Here is a 26,027-nt window from a genome sequence, read left to right on the forward strand (position 1 = left end):
ATAAATGTATACTGGTGAATCTAGCCCACTTGTGAATCTACACATTATCACTCAGATGCTATAATTACATTTGTTCTAAGATAACTGATTATTAAAAGGATTATGCGCTGTCTATAGCACCCATCGTCCAAGCTTTAATTTATCTAGTTGATCTTAGACCAAGATGTAAAGTACCAATGTGTAATCTAATGTGTATAGTGTACATAACATTTACCATTAGACTTCATGAAATATTAGCACAACTGTAGTCTCAAGTTTAAAGTCATCTGACGTGTTACAGTTTAAACAGTAAGCATACTATTATCAAATGGTACGTCACAGTGGTCGTAACACCTTAGAAAATACACCCCTATGACATAAAATGTACATCAAAAGATTGGTTTACCATTGACTCCACTAATTTATGAGCTTATATTCAATCAAAGAATGGCTCTGTAAAACGAGGACTTCATTTACTCAATTCAACTAACAGGATGTATTACTCACAAAACAATTGACAAAAACGATTACAGTGTAGGATACATACAACACATGATACTTTTACGGAATAATTCAGAGTAAATGACTACATCTAATAGGCAAAAACTTACAATGCCTTCAGAAGGTATTCACACCCTTGATTTTTAAATGTTTTTGTGTTACAGCCTGAATTTAAAATGAATTAAATTGAGATATATTGAGTCAATAAGTATTCAACCTCTTATGGCAAGCTTAAATAAGTTTAGGAGTCACAAGTTGCATGGACTCATTATGTGTGCAATAAGTGTTTAACATGATTTTGAATGACCACCTCATCTCTGTACCCCACACATACAACTATTTACTAGTTCCCTCATTCGAGCAGTGAATTTCAAACACAGATTCACCACAAAGACCAGGGATGTTTTCAGATGCCTCGCAAAGAAGGGCTCCTACTAGTGGATGGGTAGAAATGAAAAAGGCAGATGTTGAATATCCCTTTGAGCAAGGTAAAGTTATTAATTACACTTTGGATGGTATATCAATAAACCCAGTAACTAGAAAGACACAGTCCTTCCTAACTCAGTTGCCGTAGAGGAAGGAAACTCGTCAGGGATTTCACCATGAGGCCAACGGTGTTACGGCTCTCGTTTGTGGTAGGAAGAGGGGACCAAGATGCAGCGTGGAAAGTATTCATGATTTTAATATTCAAAAAGCACTCAAACAAAATAACAAACGTGAAAATGAAAGCGAACAGTTCTGTCAGGCAAAAACACTAATCAGAGAACAAGATCCCACAAAACCTAAAAGGAAAATTACAACTTAGATATGATCCCCAATCAGAGACAACGATAGACAACTGCCTCTGATTGGGAAACACACACGGCCACAACCAAAGAAATAGAAAACATAGACTTTCCCATCCGAGTCACACCCTGACCTATCCAAACATAGAAAATAATAAGGAACTCTAAGGTCGGGGCGTGATAAACGGTGACTTTAAAAAAGTTACAGATTTTAATGGCTGTGATGGGAGAAAACTGAGGATGGATCAACAACATTGTAGTTACTCCACAATACTAATCTAATTGACAGAGTGAAAAGAAGGAAACATGCACAGAATACAAATATTGCAAAACATGCATCCTGTTTACAATAAGGCACTTAAGTAAAACTGCAAAAAAAATGAAAAAAATGATGTCCTGAATACAAAGCATTATGTTTGGAGCAAATCCAACACAACACATCACCGAGTACCACTCTTCATATTTTCAAACATGGTGGTGGCTGCATCATGTTATGGGTATGCTTGTCATCGGCAAGGACTAGGGAGTTTTTATTTTTATTAAAATTAACGAAATAAGGCTAAGCACAGACACAATCCTTGAGGAAAAGACTGGGGGACAAATGTACCTTTCAGTAGGACAATAATTTATAACACAAGGCCAAATATACACTGAAGTTGCTTACCAACACGACATTGAATGTTCCTGACAGTGCAGGAAATTGTACTATTTTGTCATACTTGACTAAAAGTAAAAATGCCTTAATAAATAATGACTCAAGTAAAAGTGATAGTCACCAAGTAAAATATTATGAGTAACAGTTTAAAAGTATGGTTTTAAATATACTTAAGTATCAAAATTAAATGTAATAGCAAAATATACTTAAGTGTCAAAAGTAAAAGTGTAAAAATGTCAAATTCCTTATATTAAGCAAACCAGATGCATAGCAAGGGGCACACTCCAACACCCCCGACAAATTAAGCATGTGTGTTTAGTGAGTCCGCCAGATCAAAGGCAGTAGGAATGACCAGGAATGTTCTCTTGATAATTGAGTTATTTGACCATTTTCCTGTCCTGCTAAGCAATCCAAATGTAATGAGAACTTATTGGGTGTCAGGGTATATGTATGGAGTAAAAAGTAAGTTGTCAAATATATAAATAGTAAAGTACAGATACCCCCCAAAACACTACTTAACTAGGACTTTAAAGAAGTTTTACTTAAATATTTTACACCACTGGTTCCCGAGTAGCCTATTTACAGTTTTGACTTAAATTGGCTTAAAAATCTATGGCAAGACTTGAAATTGGCCGTCTAGACAATGATCAACAACCAACTTGAAAGAGCTTGAAGAATTTAAAAAAATTATAATGTGAAATATTGTAAAATCTAGGTGTGCAAAGCTCTTACAAACTTACCCAGAAATACTCACAGCTGTAATCTCTGCCAAAGGTGATTCTAATATGTACTGTATTGACTCAGGGGTGTGAATACTTATGTAGGCTAAATTAGATGTTTCTTTATTTAATTTTCAATACATTTGAAAACATTTCTAAATTTGAAACATGTTTTCATTTTGTCATTATGGGGTATTGTGTGTAGATGGGTGAGAAATATAATCTCTAAGAGAAAAACTGTGTGTCTGATACACACAAGAGGTTTGTCAACAAGCAAATGAGCGAATTCACTTCCCTTTTTACCAAATTCAAGAGGAAACACCCATAACCTGAATGAACAATTGCTTGCACTTTACTAGTGAAAACAAAATGTAGGAACAGCACACCCAGAATCTAATATAATCATCTCAACCTTTTTAATTTCCACATGTAGGAAGCTTTTGTGTTTTGTGTTTTACAATAATCTACATTAGTAGTAGGTGAGTCAGAGACAATAGGCCTATCATTGTCATGCATCTAATTGGCCTATTGCTCAACGGAAGGAGACAGCCTGCCCACCTACTTACTTAATTGGCAATCAAGTTCAAAAAAGTAAGTTGAATCAGCAGGTCGAACTCAGATACAGAGAGTGGGATGGATAAACAAAAGGCAGGACCAAGTGATGCACAAAAACAGGCTTCAGGATGCAGAGGAACATTTTACAGTGTCTGTGTTCAATGCTACTTTGATATTTTAACCACACAGCTCAAACGCCGGTTCACCAGTATGAATGAAATCGCAACCCTCTTTCTTTGATTGAGCCGTCAAGAACTGTTGTCCGCTAAAGATTATAATCTGTTTGCATCTGCCAGTTTATTGGCTGCCCAGTATCCAGACGACTTGTACCCATAGCTTCCTATACAGTAAATATCTTTCCGTAACTTGTTGAGGCTGGAAATTAAGGAGAATATGAGATGAAGCACCAATCCCTTCTGCCCAGTTTCCCTGACGTTACTACTGCAATCCAACTATTTTTAACCATCCATGCAACTGTCACTTCTGCAGAGAGATCGTTCTCTAAACTAAAACTAAACTAAAACTCATAATGAACAACCTTAGAAGCACAACGTTTCAGGAAAGACTGTCTGGGTTGTCAATACTCAGTACAGAAAACAATTCGGCCCGCAACCTGGACCTACAAGCTGTGGTGAAAACATTTGCACACAAAACTGCAAGGTGATGCATTCTGATACTGTAGCAATAGGCCTCTAAATTGATTTTTTTTTGAGAGAATCACAGACCCAAAGAGATACTTTTTTCTAAAATAAGGAAATAGTGAGAAAAAAAAACTTAAACGTTCAATTTTCACCTAAAATGACATACCCAAATCGAACTGCCTGTAGCTCCGGCCCTGAAGCAAGGATATGCATATTCTTGGTACCATTTGAAAGGAAACACTTTGAAGTTTGTGGAAATGTGAAAGGGATGTAGGAGAATGTAACACAATAGATCTGGTAAAAGATAATACAAAGACAAAACCAACCGTTCTTTTGTATTTTTTTGTACCATCATCTTTGAAATGCATGGGAATATCCATAATATATTTTTCCAGCCCATGTGAAATTTAGCTTTGGCCCCTAGATGGCAGCAGTGTGTATACAACATTTTAGACTGATCCAATGAACCATTGGATTTCTGTTCAACATTTTGTATCAAGACTGCCCAAATGTGCCAAATTTGTTTTATATTATCGTTCATGTTAAAAAATCTGCAGTCTCCTCAAACAATTGCATGGAATTATTTCACGGTAATAGCTACTGTAAATTGGACAGTGCAGTAAGATTAACACGACTTTAAGCTCTCTGCCAATATCAGATATGTCCTGGGAATTGTTTTTGTTACTTACAACCTCATGCTAATCACATTAGCCTACGTTAGCTTAACAGTCCCGTGGACGGCACACTGATCCCCCCCCAAAATAAATAATAATAATAAAAAATTGGATTGAATTATACTGAACAAAAATATAAATGGTATAAAAATACAAAATATAAATATAAATCCAACAATTTCATTGATTATACTGAATAACAGTTCATGTGAGGAAATCAGTCAATTGAAATAAATTCATTAGGCCCTAATCTCTGAATTTCACATGACTGGGAAAAAAGATATGCATCTTTTGGTCACAGATACCTTTAAAAAAATGTGGCCTCACAATGGGCCTCAGAATCTCATCACGGTGTTTTTGTGCATTCAAATTGCCATGGATAAAATGCAATTGTGTTCGTTGTCCGTAGCTTATGTCTGATCATACCATGAGAGTAAATAGAGACTGATGTATTGATAAAAGTCCTCTTGTCCGAGAGAGATTATCAAAACGTCACTCTAGGGTAAGCCTACACAAAACACAGCCATTATTTGAGCTGTTTCTAAAATCCCATATGGGAAAACCGCTAGGTTTTATGGGTATTATGACTCATATTGTGGTGCTCTGTTTGTGTAGGCTATTAGCCAGACAAAACCATCTGAGTGCTTTTGTCACTTCTAGGTTAGACTACTGCAATGGACTACTTTCCGGCTACCCGGATAAAGCACTAAATAAACTTAGTTAGTGCTAAATACAGCTGCTAGAATCCTGACTAGAACCAAATAATTTGATCATAATACTCCAGTGCTAGCCTCCCTACACTGGCTTCCTGTCAAGGCAAGGGCTGATTTCAAGGTTTTACTGCTCACCTACAAAGCATTACATGGGCTTGCTCCTACCTATCTCTCTGATTTGGTCCTGCCGTACATACCTACACGTACACTACGGTCACAAGACGCAGGCCTCCTAATTGTTCCTAGAATTTCGAAGCAAACAGCTGGAGGCAGGGCTTTCTCCTATAGAGCTCCATTTTTATGGAATGATCTGCCTACCCATGTAAGAGACGCAAACTCTGTCTCAACCTTTAAGTCTTTACTGAAGACTCATCTCTTCAGTGGGTCATATGATTGAGTGTAGTCTGGCCCAGGAGTGGGAAGGTGAACGGAAAGGCTCTGGAGCAACGAACCGCCCTTGCTGTTGTAACGGATGTGAAACGATAAGAAGGACCGAATCAGTTGAGTCCCCGATGTGCCTGTCAGATGCCTGTGAGAAGAATCTGATCACGTGAGAAGAATCTGATCACTTGAGAAGCATTGGTTAATAAGAATTTAGATATCTGAGAGCCATGTGAGTGAGAGGTGCTTTGGAACATGCAACTGGGAGAATGGAATTATACATATTATATTCAGCCCAAGGGCACTACGGCATGGATTTCTTTAGGGGGCATTATGGCCACAGTAGGAGGATGCCGCCAGGAAATTCAAGGTATTATCAAGTGCTTGTCAAATTGTGAATGAGAGACTGATGAAGAGTGTATACGAAACAAAGCAGAGCTCATGCCTTTAATGCAGCTTTTTTCAAATCATCATTAAGAGTTGCATCATGCAGCCTCAGAATGTATAAAACATCTAAACATATAGCCCAACGTTTGTATCACAACCACAGTTGCATAAATAACTCTAAATTAAGCAAATAGGAGGACCTGTTTCTTTGTTAACCCCTCAACACAGAATAGCCACACTCCCTCAAATCGTTTGGAGAAACATCCTTTCTATTTTATTCAGCTATGTTCAATTGCATTCTTCATGCTATAAAATAATGCCACAGAATTCTAAGCAATTCTTGTCTGCTAAGATAACTAGTGTAGCTCACAGCGATTTGGCATAGCCAGATCAGGGAGTAACATAAGGATACCTCAGAGTATGCTATTCCGTTCTTCTGAAATAGACTACATTTTCTTCCTCTCATGTTTCTTTAGACCTGTGGAAAATAAATAATGGATGTGATATTGTGGATATTGTGATGGTGTAGGCAATATTACATGGATTTATTCGACTTTTTAAAATGAAAATGTTCCAAAGGTCTGCATCGGTGTCTTTTAGGCTATACGTGGAAGCCAGGAGATGCTAAGTGTGTTTATGTTAATTAACGGTCAATTACCGTGAGACCGGCAGTTATTTGCTTGACAATCCCCGGCTGACACATTTTCATGACCACCACAGCCCTAGTCATGACTCATGACAACTGGTGTGGCGGTAATACATTCGTGGCAACAGCCCTAGTCATGGTCGAGTGTTTTAGTCCCCTTCCTGTGTGCATTGAGCAGTGTGTTTAAGCTCGTGTTCATTTGAGAAGACTGGGCGGGCGGAGAGAAGCTGTGAAACTCGGCCTCCTTTGAGTAGTTGATTCCAGACTTTTGACTGGTAGTGTATATACTGTATTCTCGACATCCTAATATAGCTACTACTGTACATACTCTTCCATAATATACTGTTCATGTTCTGTTTATATTCTGACACATTCTCATGCGTATATCTATTCTGGATTGTTAATTGGACTTGTTCTGTCATTTGTGTATTTATTTGTGTATTTTTATTGTATTTGCTAGACATTCTACTGCACTGTGGGAGCTAGTAACATAAGCCTTTCGTGCCATCTGCTAGAACACCTGCAAATCTGTCTACACAACCAATAAAGTTTGATTTGATTTAGAGCGATATTATCCCTGTGTTTTTATTTTACACACTCTAGTCCATTTAGTTGAAACTGACAGAGAGAAGTGTAAGGTTAACATAGGGTTTTCTACCACACACAAGTTTACCTGCCTTTAGTTCTCTTTCATTAAGTCAAGTTATCATTTGTCAGAGTAGGCTAAACTTGTTCATTGTAGGCCTGGGATCTACTGCTGAGCTGAATAACCGTTAGAAAGTCGCTCTCTAGTGGGAAAGAGGAGGAGAAGCTGAAAAATAAGTGGATCTGCTTTCTCGACCTCTGAATGTTCGGCAATGAAAAGCCAACTGACATTTACTCCTGAGGTACTGACCTGTTGCACACTATACAACCACTGTGATTATTATTTGACCCTGCTGGTCTTCCATGAACGTTTGACTACTCGCGGCTGTAATCAATATCATAGGGGCTTGAGTTTGAGTTTATTTTTTATTTTTTACAGGGACAGTGCACATTAATCAACGTTTCAGTAAAAATGCCGGTTTTAGCCAGCCGGCTAACTTTCAACCGCAGTCCCTGGGCAGGTTATTAAAAACAATTACAATATAGACAATAGCAACATAGAACAAGCAAGACATAGCAACATAGGACAAGCAAGACGTAGCATACAGACAGAGCAACATAGACCAAAAAGCAGCAAGACAAAATTCATAAAAGCAACAAAGTGTTTCCACACCTCACAAGCTACAGACAACAGACAACATGGAAAGCGGCAACACACAGCTAGGGACCATGTTCACAAATCTGATTGACCTTTAGCCATGTCTTCAAGCATTTTGTGAAAGTGTGATATGTGGTGCAGTTATGTGTGTCTGATGGCAGTGTATTCCAGACATGGGAAGCTCTCACAGAGAATGCAGATTTACTAAAGGTGCTTTTCCTTAGGGGAACTATACAGTCACCTCTCATGGCAGACCTTGTGGATCTGCTGCCATATGTCTGGGTTTTCTGTTTCACAAAAGTATTGAGTGGAGGGGGAGCCAGGCCATTAAGGATCTTGAATACAAGACATGCGTCGGTGTATTGCACAAGATTTTCCCAACTCAAGAGCTCATGCTTTTGTAACATTATAATTTTAAACCGTCCCCTCACCCATACCCAGGCGCGAACCAGGGACCTTCTGCACACATCAACAACAGTCACCCACGAAGCATCGTTACTACTACTACTTCAAGGTCTTAGAGCAAGTGACGTAACCGATTGAAACGCTATTTAGCGCACACCGCTAACTAAGCTAGCCGTTTCACATCCGTTACACTCACCCACCCCCCTTTTGACCTTCCTCCTTTTTTCCGCAGCAACCAGTAATCCGGGTCAACAGCATCAATGTAACAGTATAATTTTAAACCGTCCCCTCGCCCATACCCGGGCGCAAACCAGGGACCTTCTGCACACAACGACAACAGTCACCCTCGAAGCATCGTTACCCATCGCTTCACAAAAGCCGCGGCTCTTGCAGAGCAAGGGGAACTACTACTTCAAGGTCTCAGAGCAAGTGACGTAACCGATTGAAATGCTATTTAGCGCACACCGCTAACTAAGCTAGCCGTTTCACATCCGTTACACTTTCTAAGGATGTGACAATGATGATGGCTATTGGGCTTCCTATCAAGCACTTTGAGAGCCTGTTTGTCGACAGACTGAATAGGGCTTGGGCCCAACTAGTCAAGCAGTATGTTAAGTGGGGGAGTATCATAGATTTGAAGTACAGTTTTGCTACCTCTGTAGTCAAACAATTTCATATAAATTCGAAATTAGCTAGGTTGAATTTGGTTATCTGAATTACCTTTTTAACATGCTTTTTAAAAGAGAGGTTGGAATCAAGTATGATGCCAAGGTACTTAAAATCAGATACCACCTGGAGCTTCTCCCCTGACACATAGACATCTGGCTCAGTAGCATCTGTTGCCTTCTTTGTGAAGAACATGCAAACAGTTTTTTTCACATTGAGATGCAAACACGAGTCACTGAGCCACTTTGTAACCTGGACCATTACAGTAGTGAGTTCTTGTGCAGCTTGTTGTTTGCTCTTTGCATGCACATATATCACTGTATCATCTGCATACATTTGAACTTCAGACCCAGTACAGACAGAAGGCAGATCATTAATGTACAGGCTGAACACCTAGGATAGGATAAAGTAATCCTTCTCACCCCCCCCCCCCCTTAAAAGATTTAGATGCACTATTGTAAAGTGGCTGTTCCACTGGATGTCATAAGGTGAATGCACCAATTTGTAAGTCACTCTGGATAAGAGCGTCTGCTAAATGACTTAAATGTAAATGTAAATGAACAGGAGGGAGCTTCTACAAAGTACTGAGTAAATGGTCTGAATACTTATGTAAATGTGATATTTTTGCTTTGTCATTATCGGGTATTCTGTGTAGATTGATGAGGAAAAAATACGATTGAATCAATATTAGAATAAGGCTGTAATGTAACAAAATGTGGAAAAAGTGAATGGGTCTGAGTACTTTCCAAATGCACAGTTTTCAACTCTGTATTGAACTCAATGGTCATGACAGTTACATTACCTGTAGTACACTTCAAGTCTGACAGGGGGAGTAAAGTGCATCTGTTTCTGTTAGATTGTAATCAGTGTCAGCAAAAGTTTGAAGTTACACAGATACATTACTGCATTGTTATCAAAACATACTTCTTAGTATGATCGATCAATACTAGGAAATCTTAAACAAACCTAATGAACTATTCAATACCCATCCATTCATTGATTTCCCCGTAGTGTTTTTGTAGACACACCAATACCAATCAAGGAATCACTTTACTAACCACATATATACAGGATTTGTGTGTGTGTGTGTGTGTTTCCTATCAGTAACAACAGATTCAGCAGCAGCCCAAGAAGATAATCCCTCCCCTTCTTCCTGTGTGAATGTTTGGTCGACAGGCAGAAATTCCTAAAGCTGACAAGGCAAAAGTGACATTACACAATTGTTTAGAAACAATGTATTGATTAATGTGTTTTCTGTGTGCTTTGATTAAGTGGGTTTAAAATGTATTATCAATGTTTAAAAAGAAAACATGTTAAGAAGAGGTAGGAAAACACTGAAAGGCTTGTAAGAAACCTTTCAAATGAAATTGGAATGATTATTTACACAAACAAATGATTTACAAGAGTATCACACAATAATTAATCAGTATCTAAAGAATGCAGATAATCTTATTTGAGGTAGATAAATGTAGGTTAATTTGTTCATTCTCTCAACTTCAGGCTATTATTTGAATCTATCATATTAGGACATTAACAAACACTGAAGCTGTTGTATGCTTCACAGAGCAGGAACATGTCATTACTGTACAATGAACATGTTTAGCATTTTTTTCTGGTTATTTCTTTGTCATTGCTGTATAAGCATCAGCGTGCCATGCTCTCATCTCCTCTGCGCCCGCACATGATGAGAGAACTGTTACAAAGTAACCGAAGATGAAAAAAATTATAAGGGATGTGTCTTTCTACCCTTTTGCTTCCCAGTAATCAAATCAACCCACTAAAGATGTTTAATCAAATTTGATGTTTTATCTTTACGGAGTCGATGAAAACGGCCAAGTGGTCAGGAATCACGTGCTGGGCTATTTAAATTATCTTTCAGCGGGCCGGCAGTGTGATATACGGTCCCCTTTCAGCCAATCACAAGCCAGCCCCCACCACTATAGGACATATAGCTGGCTGTATAAATTGTCGTGTCTTGTTCACTGACTACACAGCAACAGCAGCATAAATCATCACCCTGCTACTGCAAATTGACGGGAAAAAGTAAGTACTGCTTTCCATTCTGTCCTTTGCACAGTGTTAGGATCTTGGGTTATGGACATTTTCCAGGGGCATTTGCTCTTTGATTTGATTGATACAGAAAGACAATATTAGTCTACAGTTTCTGATGTTGCTTTTTCTGCCGGCTGTTACCAAACATTCCCTCGAATATTTCGGGATATCACATAAAGTAATACATAACAATTTATTTAATTTGGAATACCGGTAGTGTAGTATCCATATGTTTAATCTATTTTCTTGTGTTGAGCGGAAGGTAGTTTGGAGGTTTTTTTGTTTTGTTCTCACAAACCACATTTCCATCCAACGGTGGTAAAGCAAGTAAAGTACATATCGGATAAAAGTAATGACACACCTTCAGTTAACTTTCCAAATGTCGACAACACAAAATAGTCTAGGTGACTAAGTGGACTAGGTGGAGTCTTTTTGTGTCAGTAAAATTAATTTTGTGATTGTTGGTGAATATAATAACCATCATATCGAAGTAAACTTGGAGTAGTAGTGTGGACCTCACTTTACTACTCGTTGGGAAAGCATGCAGTTTATTAGGCTGCAGATTAAATACATTATGATGAATTCACTTCACAGGATGGTGAAAGTGCAAGGTGATGTGTTTGTGGACCCTAGGTTGAATTAAAACAATAGCTGCTGATGACTTCACAAGTGATTTATTGGCGTAAATATTACAATTGATATGACTTATAAAGGATGGTTAAATTTCACTTTCTCTGTTAAAGCTACCCTTTGTAATGACTTCATAGTAACAGCGATTTAAAAAAAAAAAACATTTTTATTAAACGTAATTTAAAAACAAATTAAATTGAGATTTTTCAATCATTCACACAATACCACATTGGTAGTAGTCAGTGACATGTCAAAGCTAAACTGGCCTTGGTTAAAACACTGGATGGGAGACCAAATGGATAGTTGTTGATCAAATCTCCAGTAGGAGGTACTGCCCAGATTTTTTGTTGTTGTATATAACGTTGAAGATCTGCCGTTGTTTCAAAGGTACAAATTCAACATTTTATGCTATATAGCTTCTTTACACTGAAAATACAAGGCTGACTCAGCTCTTCTCTCTCTCTCTCTCTCTCCACAGCTGTTTGACCATGATGTCCCTGTACTTGGCAGCGTTGGTGCTCTGTATGAGTGCTGTGTATGCGGCCCCTATGTTTGACTCTCAGTTGGAGGGCCACTGGCACTTGTGGAAGAACTGGCACAGCAAGAACTACCATGAGGTGGGTGTTTCAGCACAAGTAGAGGAGCACATAGTTATAGGAACCCCTCAGTAGCTCCCAACGGGTGGAGGCTGGTGGGATGAGCTTTTGGAGGATGGGCTTATTGTAAAGACTGGAATGGAATTATTGGAATGGTATCAAACATTTAGAAACCACTTTTGACTCAGTTCCATTACAGCCAGTACAATGAACCTGTCCTCCTTTGACTCCTCCCACCATCCTCCACTGTTCTCAACAAGGGGCTCAAATTGATCAAGTGGTGCATACATGTAGCTGTAAATTACACCTATATATCATTAATTGCATGGATTGTGCACATAGTTCTGGGACAGTATATGATTGTGTATATTTTCTCACTGTTTTTCACTCATTGTTACAGAGTGAGGAGGGCTGGAGGAGGATGGTTTGGGAAAAGAACCTGAAAAAAAATTGAGATGCACAACCTGGACCATTCTATGGGAAAACACTCCTACCGTCTGGGCATGAACAACTTTGGTGACATGGTAAGAAGAATCACCTTGCTGAGCAGTGCTTGACATGGATGAAATGGGTGCCGCTACTCATTCTTGGGCCCTGTACTGTATATATTTATATCCAGGAACACTGCAGGACTTTTGAGCTAATATTCTATGAGGTGCAGGAACTAAAGCAGTGGACATTTTCAGGTGCTGATATCAGTTCCAGTGAACTTCTGTCCAAGTCTGTTGCTGAGACATTTTACTGTGGAGCAGGAGCTACTTTTCAGCAGCTCTTTCCCATACTGTGTGTGTGGTGTAGCTGGATCTTTTTGTTGCCATGCCATAGATTTGCTGAAGCACATACAGTATGAAATATTTCACAGGCACAGGTATCTGCGTTGACAATGAAAGCAGGAATGTATTCAGACTCGCAGGTTAGGTTTCTTCAACTATCAAGCAGAAATGGAATAGTTCTCCCGAGAAGAGAATTGAAACTTACTCGTAGTATTTTAAAGATGCACACAGGATTTATGGCTAAGTGCACAACTTTTAAAACAGCCCTAAGACGTTAAAAAACATTACATTTCCCATTCAGATGGTAAATTACAAACCACATATTTTCAGGGAAGACATTACATTTCAACGTGTTCTGATTCTGTCCTCCCTAGACCAACGAAGAGTTCAGGCAGCTCATGAACGGCTACAAGCAGACGACTGAGAGGAAGTACAAGGGCTCTCTGTTCATGGAACCCAATTACCTGCAGGTCCCTGAAGCTGTGGACTGGAGAGAGAAGGGCTACGTCACTCCCATCAAGAACCAGGTGAGACTTGAATCAATCATGAGTCATGACTCATCCACACACTACTGTGTCACTAAATAAGGTTTTACTTCCAGAGAACTATCTGGCGTGATTGAGTGCTGTTTACCATGATTGTAATTTACAGTATCCTGAAGATAAGGTGGCAAATTGCGCATACATATTGTTATTTATATTTTAAATGTATTTATTACTGGCGTAATATGCACATGTCGTTTTCTGGCATGAAAAAGTAACAAGATGTTTAACAACCTTTACCCCCTCAGTGCTCATGTGGGTCTTGCTGGGCGTTCAGTTCCACCGGAGCCATAGAGGGCCAGCAATTCAGGAAGACTGGCAATCTGGTGTCTCTGAGTGAACAGAACCTGATGGATTGCTCCAGACCCCAGGGCAATGAGGGCTGTAATGGAGGTCTCATGGACTTGGCGTTCCAGTATGTAAAGGACAACGGCGGCCTGGACACAGAGGCGTCCTACCCCTATGTGGGCAAGGTAAGGCCCTGTGTTCTATTAGTCTGAATTCAAATATAATAGGGTATGAAGATGCATTTATTAAAAGTAAGGTCCTGTTCTTTTAGCCTGGTCCCAGATCATGCAGTTTTTGCTGTCGATCTGGAATGACTTACAACTTCAACTTTGAAAATTTGAGTTTCCACTTCATTACAGTGGGATTTACATTTAACATTTACATTTAAGTCATTTAGCAGACGCTCTTATCCAGAGCGACTTACAAATTGGTGCATTCACCTTATGACATCCAGTGGAACAACCACTTTACAATAGTGCATCTAAATATTTTAAGGGGGGGGGGGGGGGTGAGAAGGATTACTTTATCCTATCCTAGGTATTCCTTAAAGAGGTGGGGTTTCAGGTGTCTCCGGAAGGTGGTGATTGACTCCGCTGTCCTGGCGTCGTGAGGGAGTTTGTTCCACCATTGGGGAGCCAGAGCAGCGAACAGTTTTGACTGAGCTGAGCGGGAACTGTACTTCCTCAGTGGTAGGGAGGCGAGCAGGCCAGAGGTGGATGAACGCAGTGCCCTTATTTGGGTGTAGGGCCTGATCAGAGCCTGGAGGTACTGAGGTGCCGTTCCCCTCACAGCTCCGTAGGCAAGCACCATGGTCTTGTAGCGGATGCGAGCTTCAACTGGAAGCCAGTGGAGAGAGCGGAGGAGCGGGATGACGTGAGAGAACTTGGGAAGGTTGAACACTAGACGGGCTGCGGCGTTCTGGATGAGTTGTAGGGGTTTAATGGCACAGGCAGGGAGCCCAGCCAACAGCGAGTTGCAGTAATCCAGACGGGAGATGACAAGTGCCTGGATTAGGACCTGCGCCGCTTCCTGTGTGAGGCAGGGTCGTACTCTGCGGATGTTGTAGAGCATGAACCTACAGGAACGGGCCACCGCCTTGATATTAGTTGAGAACGACAGTTTGTTGTCCAGGATCACGCCAAGGTTCTTAGCGCTCTGGGAGGAGGACACAATGGAGTTGTCAACCGTGATGGCGAGATCATGGAACGGGCAGTCCTTCCCCGGGAGGAAGAGCAGCTCCGTCTTGCCGAAGTTCAGCTTGAGGTGGTGATCCGTCATCCACACTGATATGTCTGCCAGACATGCAGAGATGCGATTCGCCACCTGGTCATCAGAAGGGGGAAAGGAGAAGATTAATTGTGTGTCGTCTGCATAGCAATGATAGGAGAGACCATGTGAGGTTATGACAGAGCCAAGTGACTTGGTGTATAGCGAGAATAGGAGAGGGCCTAGAACAGAGCCCTGGGGACACCAGTGGTGAGAGCGCGTGGTGAGGAGACAGATTCTCGCCACGCCACCTGGTAGGAGCGACCTGTCAGGTAGGACGCAATCCAAGCGTGGGCCGCGCGGAGATGCCCAACTCGGAGAGGGTGGAGAGGAGGATCTGATGGTTCACAGTATCGAAGGCAGCCGATAGGTCTAGAAGGATGAGAGCAGAGGAGAGAGAGTTAGCTTTAGCGGTGCGGAGCGCCTCCGTGATACAGAGAAGAGCAGTCTCAGTTGAATGACTAGTCTTGAAACCTGACTGATTTGGATCAAGAAGGTCATTCTGAGAGAGATAGCGGGAGAGCTGACCAAGGACGGCACGTTCAAGAGTTTTGGAGAGAAAAGAAAGAAGGGATACTGGTCTGTAGTTGTTGACATCGGAGGGATCGAGTGTAGGTTTTTTCAGAAGGGGTGCAACTCTCGCTCTCTTGAAGACGGAAGGGACGTAGCCAGCGGTCAGGGATAAGTTGATGAGCGAGGTGAGGTAAGGGAGAAGGTCTCCGGAAATGGTCTGGAGAAGAGAGGAGGGGATAGGGTCGAGCGGGCAGGTTGTTGGGCGGCCGGCCGTCACAAGACGCGAGATGTGAGATTTGTGATGTGAGATTTCGAGATGTGAGACGCGAGATTTGTCTCCAAGAATGACCGACTTGTTTGAATATTTGGAATATGTTGTTTTTTACTAATCATGGCCATTGTTCTTCCCTGGTAACTCAGGATGATGATCTTTGTCACTACCGACCCGAGTTCAGTGCTGTCAATGAAACTGGCTTTGTGGACATCCCCAGTGGCAAAGAACACGCTCTGATGACGGCTGTGGCGTCTGTCGGCCCCGTCTCTGTCGCCATCGATGCCAGCCACGAATCCTTCCAGTTCTACCAGTCTGGTGAGTAGCAGTTAGCGGTGCAACTTACATTTTGTGTAACATTATTTGCAAGGATTGGATTCCCTACCTACTATTTTTTGAGGTAGCAGTGATCTGTACTGGTCTATTGTCCTGTTCACCATGTACAAATGGTGATGTCTTTGAATCAGATCAGGTGGTTTTACATACTGAGGTAAACTCCGTATCTTAGCCCACTAATTGAACTATGTCCTCTCCCTGTAGGGATCTATTATGAGGAGAAGTGCAGCAGTGAGGAGCTTGACCATGGAGTTCTGGTGGTGGGATACGGTTTTGAAGGAGAGGATGTAGATTGCAATAAATTCTGGATTGTCAAGAACAGGTACAGTACATAGTATCTTCCTAGGATGTTTTTTGTTTGTTACATCACCACTACGGGATTGGTTGATTTCCTCATCGGGAATATGCCTCTCTTGTCCTGATACTATGGTCTAAGTCATACATTTTTCTAAAGCAGCAGTGAATCTATAATTTCCTACTAACTAGACCTGTGGGACTAACATGTTTTGTCTCTTCCTCAGCTGGAGCGAGAAATGGGGAGACAAAGGCTACATCTACATGGCCAAAGACAGGAAGAATCACTGTGGCATTGCCACGGCAGCCAGCTACCCACTGGTCTAGTGTTCTGTAAGTTCTCGAACACTAGACCCAGAGTTGTAGTTTTAGAGATGTTTGACGAACGTTCTGAAAAAAGAGCCATGATGACTGCAGTGCTGCCTTAACTAAGTCTGTGAAATGCGCAAGAGAAACCTGCTGCATGGGTTTTAAAGAAACACTGTTTTAGGGAAATTATGAAAATTCTACCAATTTTGTTTTATACTTGATTTTATGTGTGTCGGTGCGATTGTATGTGTGTGTATAGTTCTATTTGAGTTAACCATTCCGTTTATTTGTAACTGTACTTGATGAGACCAGTTAGACTACATTCTCTAGCACATGTCAGTTTGTGCTTACTGTTTGTATTTACAACACTGTTGTAGACACAGGATATATATATATATTCCTGAGGTTTGTTTCTGAAAGTGAGGGACAAAAAGAGAACGGTACACCTGGGTTTGTTTCCCCCACTGCCTTTTATCTGCAGCTTGTGTTTGAGTAAAGGTGTTGAATAGTAATGCCTAGACAAGAGCCTAGTGATGCTGAGACTGATATGCCTCCGGGTGGTGAGAGGAGATGTATAACATTCTAACACACATGTAGATGAGTTCAAATTGTGTTTAATAATAATAAACTACATTCATCAATCTGACTCCATTATCATGTGACTAACGGCTATAGATCATAAATGTATACTGGTGAATCTAGCCCACTTGTGAATCTACACATTATCACTCAGATGCTATAATTACATTTGTTCTAAGATAACTGATTATTAAAAGGATTATGCGCTGTCTATAGCACCCATCGTCCAAGCTTTAATTTATCTAGTTGATCTTAGACCAAGATGTAAAGTACCAATGTGTAATCTAATGTGTATAGTGTACATAACATTTACCATTAGACTTCATGAAATATTAGCACAACTGTAGTCTCAAGTTTAAAGTCATCTGACGTGTTACAGTTTAAACAGTAAGCATACTATTATCAAATGGTACGTCACAGTGGTCGTAACACCTTAGAAAATACACCCCTATGACATAAAATGTACATCAAAAGATTGGTTTACCATTGACTCCACTAATTTATGAGCTTATATTCAATCAAAGAATGGCTCTGTAAAACGAGGACTTCATTTACTCAATTCATTTCCAGTTGTCTTGAACTCACTGAAGTCTGAGATTTCCCAGTTCCTAGTTCCAGTTGTTTTGAATGCAACAGAAGTCATGATGGATTGACAGTATGGACAATGTATTCAACCTTTTCTGGCCCATGGTGTTGCGTGTGAATGTTTATCCTTTTAAGCTTGGACAAGAGGCCCTTAAATCCAGACTTGGACCACACACCTTCTCCATCGAATAGCAGGCAGGACAAGCAAAATAGTGATTACTTTGATTCGGATTCCTTCCAAACCACTCATTGTTGTCAATTTCCAACTTGTTGTGTAATGTTTATGTCCAATGGCCAATGAGCACCAATACATTTTATCTATCATTTGTCTTCATATGACAATGATTGAAAAGGATTTGCCAGTAGTTTGTCGACGTGATTGGTAATGATGACTGCTTGTCTAGCTTGCTAGCTAAGATTTTTAAAGCACGATGTTGACATGATCAGTCCAATCAAAGCTACGGTAGATACAACGTGATTTGACATCAATTTATCTGTGACCAATGCCCTTGAGCCTTCTTGGATGGGCACTTCTACTGTAAAATCTATGGCAGCACCCAATGAGGCTTGACTGCCTAGCTCTCCCTGTAGATTCTGCAATGACGTTTGTCCCCATGAGTGACAGAACACTTAGCCAATCACGGCGCAACTAGAGAAGATTACCAATGCCTACGCTCTGTATTTTCCTCTGGCTGCCCCTCCACCACAGAAAGCATTGAACTAGGCTGAAACACCTGCATTTTGGAGCTGCCTTCCTCAAGAAATCAAAAATGTTTGTATTCTGTTTTATTAACTCAATACAAATGTTTTTACAGTGTTATAAAACAGACTATGTGGCATAGCTAGGCTAGCTATGACCAAAGAGTTGACAGAACATTTTTCTGACTGGAGCACATATCTTCTGACAGTGACACAGGGACCCCTTGTTGACTGAAGCGGAACTTCAGTAAAACATGATTTATGACCCGTTTAAAAATTAGCAATAGTGGTAGAACTGACCAAATTAAATTAATCATAGAGAAATGAATCATATAACCTATTACATTCTACAGGTTAACATGCCTGACTCATGTCAGTTATTTCATTATAGGTTATGCAAGTGTTTTCTTTCTGTTAGTCACGTGCAACATCTCAGGAAGCACTGGCCTGATTTTGATGAAACTTGGAAGAATGATGAGTCTTGCCATAGAGATCCGACATTTACAAAATTACATTGACTGGCCCAAGGCGCGAGCTATAGTAATTAACTGAAATTTGTGAGTCAAACCAGAGAAGAAAAGGCAAAGCGAGAGGGATAACCAAACTCTGTCTTCTCCAGCAGGTGGTAATTTTTCTTTGGCACGTGAAAAAGATACCCAGGCTTACTGCCTTCCATTTTTTTAGACATTTATTTTCATTGTTAGAGCTGCCACTTGAATAATCTGTGTTGCGCAATCGATAACTGAAATGTGTTAGTCACACACACAATAACTCAATTAGCCTAAGGGGTGGGGGACGGGGATGGGGGGGGGCATGTTAACTATGCCTTATTTTATTGAGCTTTTATTTTTTATTACCTTTTATATTTACTTGGGTCCTGATTCCGACACCAGTTAAGCGTGCATAAATGGAACTTAATTCCCTCTTTATGCACTTTTCTCTTTAACCTTGAACTGAAGCATGAGAATAGCAGGTTATTAGGGTATAGCCTACTATTGTACACTATTCTTCCTATTCTAATTTTATGTACACTAATCTTCCAACATAACCAAGGGTTGAAGAACTGAATGTGGCAATTTTCTGAATGAATCAAACCACCTTTTTCTTTTTTTCGAGAATAAAGGCTCTCCAAACCAGTTTTTTATGATTCATAATTACTTTCCTAAACCTAAATAATTTACAAGATCAGAGTATTTACCAATTGGTGCAGAAACAGAGGTAAATATGCATATATTTAGATGGATTTATTTCATTGTTCCCTAATATCCTGAACCCGTTCTCTCATGTCTGTCCACAAAATTCTAACTAAAGTGGACACCATATTGAATGAAAACTCCACGTGAAAATATTTAGGCCAGTAAGTGGGAGGGTTTTCAGGGGTCGAATTACATTAATTCAGCGTGTGCAACGGAACCATGCCTGCAAAGCCTGTTATATGCACGTTCATAAGGTAAGTCTGAATACCAACTACTGGGAAGTGCGTAGTAAAGGCGTGCGTAAGAAAGGCATCATTTCCTAAATCGGAATTGGGCCCTTAGCTACTTGGTCCTTCTGTAGCTCAGTTGGTATAGCATGGCGCTTGTAACGCCAGGGTACTGGGTTCGATTCCCGGAACCACCCATACGTAGAATGTATGCACACATGACTGTAAGTCGCTTTGGATAAAAGCGTCTGCTAAATGGCATATATTATTATATATTATTATATTACTTACTTTTTCTGTTGTTGCATTGTCAAGAGGTTAAGTTATCTGTCCTCAAATGTTATGTATTCTCAAAATCTCACATTAGCCGGTAGAACTGAATAACTGAAAAAAAAAAAAAAAAAAAAAATCAAAAGACTGCTGGTCTCACGGTAATTGACCTTTAATTAACCTTAACACTTGTGCTCTGTTCCTTGCCTCAGGCTGCACAGCTGTTCTCTCATCATTTTTACCCATTAAACTATTCTCAATTTCATCTTGTCTTTACTAGTATGTCAAATAAATTTAGATTTAGAATGGCCCATTATCAAATGAGCAGGAACAGAGGCAGGGGAAAAAATACATGTCATCTGTATGCACTCAAATAGTGAATGAATGGGGAATGGAGACTGCTTGCTTTCCACCAGCCCGTTTTTCAATGATGCCAGTGTCAGGACCCAGTTACGAACCCGGGTCTCCGGAGTGAGAAACAGTAACTTAACCAACTGAGCCACGAATAGTCGGCAGAACCCAGAAGATGAGGCAGACACAGCAGTACTTGAGACGGTGTATTTAATGAAGTAAAAAGTGAAGTCCTTCAGGAAAACATGTAACTCCACAACCTCAAAAGGAATTCCACAAGAACAAAGGTAATCCTCCAAGACAAAAAGGTAACTCCACAAGGTGGTAGGTATAGCATAAAAAGCCTCAAAAGATACTCAAAAATAAATAAACAAGAACAAAAAACAGAATTCCACAAGCGAGTCCACCGGGATCAACAAGAGTTCACAGAATACTAGGGCTGGGTGCTAACATACAAACACAGAGCAAAGAACTGAGGAAAACTAAGGGTTTAAATACAATCAGGGGAAACGAGGCACAGGTGCAAATAATAATGGGGATCAATGGAAAACAAAAGGTCAAAAAGCACAATGGGGGCATCTAGTGACCAAAAACCGGAACAACCCTGGCCAAATCCTGACAGCCAGGTAGGCAGATTTCTCATTAAATGCTTTCAATATTTGTACAATATTTGTACATGAATTTCTACAATTTATAGTTGGTTTGAGATTTAAGTAATCGAAATTTGGGACTATTGGGATTTTAACATATTATTCGATGCACATTGTGTAATTTGCTAATGGTCCCAAACTAGCCCCATAACGATATCCAAAGCCAACCCAAATTTACCACATTACCGCCACACAGGCAGCCATGTGTAACGGTTTTCCTCTTCTTCTGAGGAGGAGTAGGAAGGATCTGACCAATATGCAGCGTGGTACGTGTCCATGTTAATATTTATTTAAACTGAACACAAAAACAAAATAACAAGAGAACGAACGAAAACGAAACAGTTCTGTCTGGTGCAGACATATAGACAGAAAACAACTACCGACAAATCATAGTGGGAAAACAGGCTGCCTATGTATGGTTCTCAATCAGAGAAAACAATAAACAGCTGCCTCTGATTGGGAACCATACCAGGCCAAACACAGAAATACAAAAACATAGAACACATAGAATGCCCACCCCAATGCCCACCCCAACTCACCTGACCAAACTAAAACAGAGACATAAAAAATGAACTAAGGTCAGGACGCGACAGCCACAGAATAATCTAATATGATGGAGAGAGACACCAGAAGAACAGAACAGGTCATAAAAGAACAGTATAGACAAATGCGACAGTAAAAAAACAAGAATCTGAGACAGCAACAGATAAGACAGACAGCAACAGACGAGACACAGTGAATATGACTGAAGAGGGCAGATGGGAGAGTGAACAGAGGTGGCTTGAGTAGACAGTAAACTGTATCAATTCAATATGCTCTATAGACTCTAATTAGTTGTATTTATTGCACAAATTATAACAGTAGAAATATAGACAGTAAAAGAGTAAAACATGGTTTACAAAGAATTTGCAGTTGAGGTGAAAAAGCCTATTCATATTAAAACATTTGTTTATTTTTTACACTTTTTACAAGCAGGACAGGATGTGAGAGAGTAGACAACAGAGACATCAACAGAAGAGGGCAGACAAGAGAGACAGAAATAGACAACACAGAGAAAGCAATGGACAGAGACAGGAGGACAGGTGAGCACACAGCAGACTGTATCGTAGATATGCCCCTGGTTGAAACAAGAACAAACAAAAGGGGGGATGAGAGACACATATTTAGGCTCATTTCAAGTGATATGACAATGGTTATGTCATCAAGTAGTAGTGATATATTGATTACAATGACCACCTTATCAAACTGTATTTGGGTGTGTTTGCAATGGCATAACTGGTATCAGTAGAATTGACAATGTCTTGTCTAAAGAGAAATTACTCACTGGGAAATGCAGGCTTTGCTATGCTATTTAGATTGTATTGTTCTTACCCAATACCCAATAATCTGTTCCCCCTCCCCATCTACAGACTACTACATCTACATAACTTTGACATGTTTAAGAAAGACCTTGAAACCTTCTTAGCCATACTTTTACTTAGGTTGCTTTTAGTCATACTTTAACGTGTACTCTAATAATCGGGAAGCAAGTACAGGGAGTGAATTGAATAAATGAACAAACATGGAACAACACAAGTAGCGTACAGACATGTAACATGCAAACAGAAACAAAAACGCCTGGGGAAAGAACCAAAGGGAGTGACAGATATAGGGGAGGTAACGAGGAAGGTGATGGAGTCCAGGTGAGTCTCATGAGGCGATGGTGGCAGGTGTGCGTAATAATGAGTAAACTGGCTACAACGAGCGCCAGAGAGGGGGAGCGGGAGTAGACGTGACACACGCTATCTATTTTAGTCTCTCACATCCACTGTTATTTTATTATTGTTTTACTATTTTAATTTGTCTCATGTACGTTTTATTCATGTATTTATTTTTCTCACCTTTTATTATTTTATTTGTGAAGCCCTTTCAAATGCATCCCCTGTAAGAAATGTGCTCTATAAATAAAGTTGGGTTTTGATTTGAAACAGACAAGCATTGCAATGCTGTAAAATCCTTGAGATAAGATCATATGACAGATCTTATCGCAAGGTAGGGTAAGTAAGTAACTCATAAACCTAATTTGCATGGCAAGATCAACAACAACACGTTGATAACAGGGTCCCTATTTGAATACTGTCATCATCACACATTTGTGATACATGCTGATGACTACTGGAGGCATTGTCCAGACAGGCCTACTTTCTGCTGGGTCAGTGCTATCCGGTATCCTTGGGACGTCCCTACCCTAACCCTTAACCATAACCATTTTACATTTCAACTATGGGCTAGGGATGTCCCAAGTTGTCCAGGATAGAGTGACCATTTCTGCTGGTCTGGCTTTTCAAAAGCATTGTGACTCCTCTTTGCTTGTCACAGGATATTGTTTCTGCTATTTCAGCTTCAAACACATAGAGATCCTATTAAATTACTATTCCAATTCCTAATTCTATGTTCAAACATGTCAATCAGATATCTAATAATCATACTACAGAGAACACAAGAGAGCACAACGCTGTCCCGAAAGCTGTCTTTCTGCTCTTTTACCGTGTCATGGTTCCACTTCACTGATTATTAAGGTTTTCTTCTTTTACTTTCCCAGACTCAGGGCTGTACAGCCCCGTCACCAAGGCCACAGGATGATGCCTTTTGGCTTGGGTCAGATGGAGCTAGTAGCATTTAGTGTGACGTGGGTGTTATATTGTGTAATCTAGAATCATGTGTCAAGCCTTGTCATGGCAAGCGACTTCCACTTCTGGTTTTAGTCAAATTCACTTGTTTTTCTATTTTTGCCATTGGTCGTCTTAGCAGAAAATATGGTTATAACGTGCAACGTAGAGAAATTATGCACAATTCTAAACAGATTAACACGATTGACAATGACATATTGTACATAGCTTTGGCATGTTGGTTACCAGAGTACTCTACTAAATATTTTTTCTTTGGCACCCATGTCAAATGAGTATTGGATAACACTTTTAAGGGGTCCTTATTACAGTCTAACTACATTGTAATTACACTGTACCAAGCATTGTAGTTGACTGTAACAACTCATAGTTACAAATTAATAGCAACATGTACCTGGTAATAATTACGGTATCTAATTACAGAAGTGTAGCAACAAATGCTTGTTATAAATTGGCAGGCTTCCACTAGGCTTCTCAGCTGCATTCGATGTTGTTGCTAGCACTTGCCCCCAAAATAAAGCGTACCATCTTGGTTAACTTGGTTGAGCTGACAAAAAAACAGATCTAAAACGTGTGTCATCCCTGACGAGGAATAAGACAGTATTTTAAAAGCGTAGTACATATCATGTAAAGTACAATGACATTTCGAGTTGTTTGCCAGGATTTCGCTAGATAAAATGACGTGCAACACTTAGTAATTACATTGTACAAATATTACACGTACTCTGTAGTGTACTAGTGAGTTTATTCTCCCCCTTGGATTTCCAGAAGCTTTAAATTGAGAGTCAGGTTGTGAGGATGGGTAATGTACTATATAAGTGCTCCTCAAGATACACTTAATGATAACTAGCTCAATCCTGTGTAACACTTAGTTATTACAATACACTCATGCACATCTGTACATCTGTGATGCACTAGTGTGTTTCTTTCTCACTTGGATGGCGCTTTCAGAAGCTGACGATTAGATCATCACAATGTGTAACATACTTCGTAGGTACACTATAATTACAAGTAAGTATCCTTCAATATACATTTCATTTTACCTAGTTAAATCCTGTGTAACACATAGGCTGATCTACACAGGCATCCCAATTCTGATCTTTTTTTCACTAATTGGTCTTTTGACCTATCAGATCAGCCCTCAAAAATATCTGATGTGATTGGTCAAGAGACCAAATAGGGGGAAAAATATCAGAATTGGGATGCCTGTGTAAATGCAGCCTTTGCAATTTTATTAAACTTATGCAGATTACACATGTACTCTGTGGTGTGCAAGTGTGGTTATTCTCTCATTTGGATCTCGCTTCCAGAAGCTTTAAATTGAGGGCTAGGTTGTCAGGATGTGTAATGCACTGTAAAAGAACACATTCATCAAATCATATCAAACTTTATTTGTCACCTGCGCCTAATACAACTTGTGTAGACCTTACTGTGAAATGCTTACTTACAAGCCCTTAACCAACAGTGCAGTTCAAGAAAGAATTAAGAAAATGTTTTAAATAACAATAACGAGGCTATATACAAGTGGGTACCTATACAGGGGGTACAGAGTCAATGTGTGGGGGGTACAGGCTAATCGAGGTAATTTGTACATGTAGGTAGGGGTGAATTGACTATGCATAGATAATATACAGCGAGTAGTAGCAGTGTAAAAAAATATATAGATTAATTGTTGAGCAGTCTTATGGCTTGGGGTGGAAACCGTTTAATGAGCCTTTTCGTCCTAGACTTGGTGCTCTGGTACCGCTTGTCGTGCGGTAGCAGAGAAAACAGTCTATGACTTGGGTGACAGGAGTCTTTGACAATTTTTTGGGCTTTCCTCTGACACCTCCTAGTATTTAGGTCCTGGATGGCAAGAATCTTGGCCCCAGTGATGTACTTAGCCATACGCATTACCCTCTGTAGCGCCTTACGGTCAGATGCTGAGCAGTTACCATACCAGGCAGTGATGCAACCGGGCAGGATGCTCTCGATGGTGCAGCTG

General features: G+C 40.1%; 1 pseudogene across 1 annotated transcript; it reads left to right on the forward strand.

The window, feature by feature from the left end:
* The first annotated feature begins 10,891 nt into the window (after nt 1-10,891).
* LOC124047782 lies at nt 10,892-17,437 on the forward strand (annotated as a pseudogene). The gene is made up of 8 exons (XR_006841129.1): nt 10,892-10,993; nt 12,111-12,249; nt 12,629-12,752; nt 13,376-13,528; nt 13,792-14,016; nt 16,031-16,199; nt 16,422-16,539; nt 16,739-17,437. The product of XR_006841129.1 is annotated as a procathepsin L-like (transcript).
* The last annotated feature ends 8,590 nt before the right edge of the window (nt 17,438-26,027 follow it).

Source organism: Oncorhynchus gorbuscha, linkage group LG11, assembly GCF_021184085.1.
Source record: "Oncorhynchus gorbuscha isolate QuinsamMale2020 ecotype Even-year linkage group LG11, OgorEven_v1.0, whole genome shotgun sequence".
NCBI lineage: Eukaryota > Metazoa > Chordata > Actinopteri > Salmoniformes > Salmonidae > Oncorhynchus > Oncorhynchus gorbuscha.